This window comes from Protopterus annectens, chromosome 7.part0 (assembly GCF_019279795.1).
Source record: "Protopterus annectens isolate FY-2018-M chromosome 7.part0, PAN1.0, whole genome shotgun sequence".
Taxonomy (NCBI): domain Eukaryota; kingdom Metazoa; phylum Chordata; order Ceratodontiformes; family Protopteridae; genus Protopterus; species Protopterus annectens.
In genome coordinates this window covers 173,831,590-173,839,830 of record NC_056739.1, presented here as the reverse complement: position 1 = coordinate 173,839,830, position 8,241 = coordinate 173,831,590, and positions in this window count along the sequence as shown.

The window sequence follows — 8,241 nt, the reverse complement described above, 5'->3', positions numbered from 1 at the left end:
GTGCCAAAAAAGACAGGGGACGTGAGACCAATATTGGATCTCAGCAGACTGAACCAATCCGTCACGAAATCCAAATTCCGAATGGTCACGTTACAATCCATTTTCCCGTTGTTGGAGAAGGATGTTTGGATGTGCTCCATAGACCTCAAGGACGCCTATTATCACATACCGATACATCAGGCGTCCAGAAGGTATCTGCGCTTCAGCCTGGGAGTCAGTCATTACCAATTTTGTGCTCTGCCCTTTGGTCTCACCACAGCCCCCAGGGTGTTCACCAAGTGTTTGGCAGTAGTGACGGCTCACCTGAGAAGTCTTGGATTCCAAGTGTTTCCCTATCTCGACGACTGGCTCCTGACTGCCACCACCAGGCATCTACTAATGGACAACCTCAAAGCCACCATCTCCTGGGTGTTTCCCTAGGGATTACATTCAATTGGTCAAAGTCTGTCTTGCTGCCCTCTCAGCATAAAGTTTATAGGAGCAGAGATAGACTCAAGATTGATGCGTCTTTCTTCCTGCCGAAGGATCCGAACTTTACAGGGCCAAGTTCAAGCTCTAATCTCGAGATCCAAAGCCCCAGCCAGGATGGTCCTACAGGTTTTAGGCTCAATGTCTGCCACGGTTCTTTTAGTTCCTCTAGCAAGATTACACATGAGGATTCTTCAGTGGCTCTTGTCAACTCAATGGTCCTTTCAGGATCTTCCCTCAATCATCACATCATGATTACGGAAATATGCAAAAGGGACCTTCGCTGGTGGCTTCAGACATCCAACTTGGATCAGGGAAAACCCTTTGTTCTCCCTCCAGTGGTTACCCTGACGACAGATGCCTCCCAGATAGGGTGGGGGGGGGCATTGTCTGGGCAGGCTAGTTCAGGGCTCCTGGCTTCCGGACGAAGCTCTTCTCCACATCAACGTGTTGGAGATGAGGGCTGTACTTCTATCCCTACAGGCCTTACACAAGTTTCTTCCTCAGGGCATCATCGCCATCCACACAGACAACATGTCGGTGGTTTGGTATCTGAACAAACAAGGAGGGACCAGATCGTATCCCCTTTGCAGAGAGGCCATGAGAGTGTGGGAATGGGCTGTAGCTGCCAACCGCTTCTTGGTAGCGACCCACATCCCGGAATAGTCAAATGTATTGGCGGACAAATTAAGCAGGACAATTCTCTCTCCTCACGAATGGTCTCTAAACCGCACAGTAGCAGCCCAGGTTTTCAAGAGATGGGGACGCGTGCTGCGACCTATTTGCAACTCCACAAAACACCAAGTGCCAGAGGTTCTTCTCCTTGATTCCACATCAGGAAGTACCAGCCATGGATGCTCTAGCACAACCTTGGCCAACAGGGCTACTTTATGCCTTTCCTCCAATTCCACTCCTTCCAAAAGTTATTCAAAAAGCTTCTCAACTGGGGTCTTCAATGATTCTGATTGCCCCATACTGGCCTCGTCAGATATGGTTTCCTTACCTGAAAAGCATGCAGTGGACGATCCGTGGACCTTAGACCTGATCCCGGATTTGCTAATCCATCAGTCGGGACATTGGCATCAGTCCCTTCAATCTCTAAAATTGACAGCTTGGCTCCTCCACTTCCAACCTTAGTTAGAAGGCACACTCTAGACCCGGAAGTTGTTCACATTTTATCTTCGGCCCACAAACCCACCACTAACAAATTGTACCTCAGTAAGTGGAAGAGGTTTGCTATCTGGGCTCAACTCAAAGGCTTAGACCCTATCACTGCTCCTGTCCCAGAGGTTTTGAAATTCTTAACATCCCTGTTTAATCAGGGATCTTCTGTCTCAACTATTAAAGTCCAACTAGCTGCTATCTCTAAATTCCATGAATCCACGGATCCTCCTTTGATGAGCAGCAGATTATGCAAAACATTCATTAAAGGTGCCAGTCTGTTAAGACCACCAGTTTTTCATCCTGCACCTCCGTGGGATCTTGATTTGGTGCTTCGCGCATTAACATCTCCCCCTTTTGAACCGGCTGCTACATGCGAATTAAAATATCTGTCTTGGAAAACGGCATTCTTAGTGGCTATTACCTCTGCAAGAAGAGTCTCAGAGCTTCAAGCCCTGTCTATTAAACCACCGTACTTGATTTTCCACAAGGATAGAGTATCACTTAGGCCTAATCCATCCTTTGTCCCAAAAGTCTGTTCTAGTTTCTGTCTTCAACAATCTCTAGAGCTACCAGTTTTCTTTCCAAAATTCTCTAATGAAGCAGAATACACTCTCCATAAATTGGATGTTCACAGGCAATTACGCTTCTATTTAGACAGGACTCAGCAACTTCGTAAGTCAGACCAGTTGTTTGTGTCCTTCTCAGATAATAAATTGGGCCAAACCATTACAAAAGCTACAATCTCAAAATGGATCAGAGATTGCATAACTCAGGCCTATTCTTCTTGAATAAACAACTTACATCATCTATCAAAGCTCATTCTACCAGAGCTATGGCTACTTCTATAGCCTTTCATTCCAAGCTCGCTATATCGGAAATTTGTGCTGCGGCTACTTGGTCCAACCCGCACTTTCATTTCCCACTACAAATTGGATGTGGCATCTAGAGGACGAGCTTCATTTGGTTCCACGGTACTCAGGAGTGTTTTCCAGTGAGCCACCCAGGATTCAGGTGCTAGGACGCTGTCCCATCATTCAGAATGTAGGCGAGATAGGATCACATAACATCTTTTAGTTATGTACTCACCATAACTTCAGATGTTTGGGATCCATCTCGCCTACATTCCTGATACCCACCCTCCTTCCCCCTGCCTTGCAGATCAGAAGAGATTGAACGGTTTTGAGTTCTACTGTTTTATCTTGTTTCATCTGACGATGTTATATAAGCAGGGTATGCATGTGTGCATGTATGCGGACAAACTAGATCTGGGGGACTGGTAGTGGTGCATCCTGGGATATAGTAAGCTCAGCCAATAAGAGACTTCGCTCTTTGGCATAAGCGTGCCGAGTCGGAGCCGAGGGATCGGCTCCGAACCCATCATTCAGAATGTAGGCGAGATGGATCCCAAACATCTGAAGTTATGGTGAGTACATAACTAAAAGTTATTCACAATACAATCTTCTTTTAACTCATCATTAAGATTACAGAACTCTGGAAGGCTCTAAGGTCTGTTTGTCAGCTCAGGTGTGTCACAGGCACAATTGCATCATCTGTCTTGGTACTGGTGAGTCAGCCAGTCCATGGGTGACAAACAGAAACACATTTTTGTGCATTTTATGTGCACAGATTATTAATGACATCTTAACTATTCTACAGACTGCCCTCTCTGTGAGACTAACATTTTGCTGAAGTCATGCACGGTGAAATGGGTATAGCAGTTATAAATACTATCTTGCATCCACACATTTCATTTGCACTGGTGCGGCATGCTAAGCCATGTGTTCTTTGCTTTAGTTACATGCTGGCTCTGTTATAAATGTTAGGTTTGCTGAGCATTACATATACTAAATAAACCACCCAGTCTTATTAGTACCATGGCTGTGAATCCTGCCTACACAGATTTCTGTGTCAGAGTGGGTTTGTATTATGCACTTTATTATTTCCCACTTTTAACTGGAGACCTCCTTGATTAGGTACTCATCATGCCATATGACAGGCTTGGTTTTCTGGTCTATTCCCTTCCCTTCCCTATGAAAATACATTATGAGCAATAAAATGAATTAACAGGAAATGACAAGATGTAGGTTAAAGTTGCACTATAGCAATTTTGTTCTTTTTCTTAAACACCTTTATTGAATTATGTCTTATAATCTAGGCAAATTTGCATTTATATAAAAGTAATCAAACTGTATTAACTTTACATTTACAAACATTATACTTCACATATATTGTTATACATTGTATAACCTAAGCAACATTACATAAATTATTCAATTCCAGACTTTTGTTTTTTAAAAAAGAAACATCTTTACTAAACCATCACTTACGACATAGGCAATCATACATTTATATAAATGAAAACAAACCACACTGACAAAATCCTAGTATCAAGCATTTTACATCACAAACCATACTAATACACTCCCAGTTGCAAACATTATACAGCACTTATAATCTACCCAATTATTTTCAGTCAAACATTACATAGCTCATTTAAGTCCTGCCTTCTTTTAAACCTCATTCCTCCCCTGTATGTATTGTTCCCACAATTCCCATTTTTCCTATGTAGTTTGCTCCTACCCTTTTCTAAAGATCTCAGTTCCAGTTGTTTTATCTCTGTTACTATATTCACTACTTCTAGTATAGTTGGTTTATATTTCGATTTCCATATTTCAGTAATTGATTTTTTGGCAGCCAACATAATTAGACACAGCAAGGCCTTACCATGTCTAGGCAATTCCGATTCTGTATCATAGCTCATAAAATTATCTCCCTTGTCACACCAATCTGCCCACCCATCATTTGCAACAGTGCATCCTGCAGGGAATCCTTAAAGTCTGCCAACTCACTGCACTCCCAGAAAATATGTTGCCAGTTGTCTATATGTTCCCCACCACACCTCTGACATTTGCTGTCTACCTGAGGAAAAATTCTCTGGAGTTTAGATGGGGTATAACAATATCAATTTAAACACTTGCAAGCAAAAATCCTAAATCTTCTAGATTTTGTTGTATGTTTGGGAAACATACATATATTCTCCCATTCTTTCTTTGTGAATTGCTTATAAAATCTTTCTTCCTAATCCTTTCAAAACACCTCTGATTGATACTTATAATTATCATGCAATATTTTATATGCTGTACTGAAAAAAAATTCTCTTTTTAAACTGTAGCAAACTGCTTGCTACAAATATAGCAAACAAGCAAACAGTTGCTACAGTTTATACCCTGCCTGCAAAGAGCGCTACTGTGCTCATGTTTTAGTTTAAAAAATACATTCTTTTAAAACTGTAGTAAACTGCTTGCTACAAATATAGCAAATAGTTGCTACAGTTTATACTCTGCCTGTAAGGAGCATTACAGTACTCAGGTTTTAGTTAGAAAAATGCATTTTTTTTTTGTTTTTTACTTTTAAACTGTAGCAAACTTGCTTGCTACAATGTATCAAGCATTTGCTACAGTTTAGAGTGCACAGAGAGCAGCACTACAATGCTCAGGTTTGACCACTGGAATTGCATTGAAAAGATATCAGGATCTACTGATTTCGCCCTCCAACACTTTGCACCTGGGGCAGTTGCCCCTGTCATCCAGCCTAGCTAAGCTACTGCCTGGTGGGTTGCAGAGCTTTAGGAATCAAGGCTAGAGTTCAGTAATAAGTATGACATTTCCATTTCTTTTGAAATTTTTAATATCTGGGAGACACACATATATCCTCCCATTGTTTATTTGTGAATCGCATATTCAATCTCTCTTCCCAATCCAATTCCCATTTTTCCTATGTAGTTTGCTCCTATACCCTTTTCTAAAGATCTCAGTTCCAGTTGTTTTATCTCTGTTACTATATTCACTACTTCTCACTGTGGTGGTGGTGCTGCGGTAGCATTGTCGCCTCACAGTAAGACGTTGTCCAGTTCGATTCTCAGCTAGTGTGTCTTCTGTGTGGAGACATGCGTGAATGGGCGTACCTTTGTTGAAGGTTGTGCATCAGGGCCGGAAACTCAGCACGTAAAAATCTACTGCCAATCATTAGCGGACCGGAGTTCTGCTGTGGCGACCCCTAACCGGGAAAAGCCGAAAGACACAACAGCAACTATATTCACTACTTCTAGTATAGTTGGTTTATATTTTGATTTCCATTTACTAGTAATTGCTTTTTTGGCAGTCACCATAATTAGACGCAGCAAGGCCTTACCATGTCTAGGCAATTCCGATTCTGTATCATAGCTCATAAAATTATCTCCCTTGTCACACCAATTTGCCCACCCATCATTTGCAACAGTGCATCCTGCAGTGAATCCTTAAAGTCTGCCAACTCACTGCACTCCCAGAAAATATGTTGCCAGTTGCCTCTTTCTTCCCCACCACTTCTCCAACATTTGCTGTCTACCTGAGGAAAAATTCTGTGGAGTCTACTTGGGGTATAAAAATATCTATGTAAACATTTGCAAGCAAAAATCCTAAATCTTCTTGATTTTGTTGCATATTTGGGAGACACACATATATCCTCCCATTGTTTATTTGTGAATCGCATATTCAATCTCTCTTCCCAATCCTTTCTAAGCTCCTGTGATTGATTCTTATAGTTATTACACAATATTTTATATGGTCTACTAATTATTCCTTTTTAATGGCAGCTTCTGTTCTAGATTCTACTAAAAACTCTACCAGTGCTGGTCTTTCTTTAGAATAAATCATAAGATGGAATTCTGTGTTTTTATTAATCTTCTTTTAAACATGACATTGTGTGGGGAAGGGAAAAAAAGAACATTGAATAATGAGGATAAGAACAACCCAATGTGATGTAAGCCAAGATCTATGTAAGTAAAACTTTCACTGTACTTACACAGATCTTTTGCAAATTAGCTTGCAAGTAAAGTCATTACAATAATATTTTGTGTTTCTGAAGCTAGTTAAAAGGTTCCAGGTCATTGTCCCCTTCTCATAGATTTTTCTAGAACCACGCAGGTCTCTTTTCCTTTGCCAAGTAACTAGGTTAGGTACCTGAAGGATTTACGTGTCATTTTGGTCCTCAGTCTATAGGCCAACTATTTCATTGCCCTGGGTTTCCATCAAGAGCATTCATCTTCTGTACACCCAGTTGGATCTTGATGTTCTCCAGTTGCTGTAGGTTATGCCTCACTCCCCTGTTATATTTATCTAAGCACTCAGTCCCCTTAGCTTGATAATCCTGTAAATGTCTCATCCACAGCCTCTAGAGTCAGACTCACTCACCAAATGACCATCTGTATCAGGTACTTAAAGTTTTCAGTCTTCCTTCCAGGCTTACGTTCACTCTTGCAACATAATATCTAGGAAGGAACTCTACTTCCAACTCTAAATCAATCTCATGTGGCACATGGCCTGACAAAGTAACAAAGTGGGTCTTAAACATAAATACCCACCTCACATGTTATAGTCATTATGGGATCAAGTCCAACGGATTATATAACAGTCAGTACACCCAAAGCTTTTCTGGTAATATAGACCACATTAGTCACAAGTGTTGAGCCCAGCACTTTAAGAACCTTTTTGTAAACCTTTGTAGAGGGGTGTCATGCCTACATACCCGCATGTTGTTTATGCCTTCTGGTCCAACAATAAAATCAACACATAGCAACACTGCCCCATTCACAAATACATTAATCTGAAACAATACAGACCTCATCACCCTGACAGATGTCCTTAGCGAGCAGAAAATGAAGCAGAGTACATCCCTTTTACTAAGGCATAGCTACTAGGCTGTAACAAGAGAAGATCTCCTTTACTAAAGCACACCTTTTAGAGGACCCCTATAAAGTATGTGTTCCCTAAAACAGACTTGTCTTTGAATTAATACTTACATCCTGACACCTACTACCCCATTTATAGGAAGTTACTGCTACTTTCTAGAAATGTAGAAATGCAATCTTGTAAACTTTTATGATCTTCATCTAATAGGTAATACTACGGAAGACATGCAAAATGGCGTCTTAACTTCCTAGCTTCTTCTTTTTCCCAAGCCTCCGAGGAGTCTGCAGTATTGGTTACATATTGTTTATACTTGTTTCTTTTAGAATTTATTTCAGTATTTCTTGCACTGAGTTGCACTTTGCACCTTGTATGTATATGCATATGTATATTTAAATTTTTTTTGTCTTGTTCTTAATAGTTGCATGCACGTTGTTTATGTAATTCATACTTGGAGAGTCAGTGAAATCGGAGTCAAATTCCTTGCATGTGTGCATACTTGGCCAATAAATATGAATTTAACATAATCTGATCTAATCTAATCATCCTATATATTGTGACCAAACTGCATAGGTCATTCATGCCAGTGAAACTATGCTCACCGTGCTGAGCATATTCTACTGATCAGACAATGCAACTGTAATCAGTAAGCTTTTGAAGCATTTTAGGTCCTTCTAGTCAAAGTTCCTGGATTCATGAATCCACTGTTTGGTCTCATAACAACTGAAGAATAATGAGTTCTTGAAACAATTGGAAAAATACAGAATTTTATATGCCCTACACTGTCCATCTTCCCCTAATGATTGCTATCCTTACACATCAAGCTGGACATGAGCTTGTACTTCCACAGGTGTAAACCTCCTACCTGTTCCAGTTTTACCAA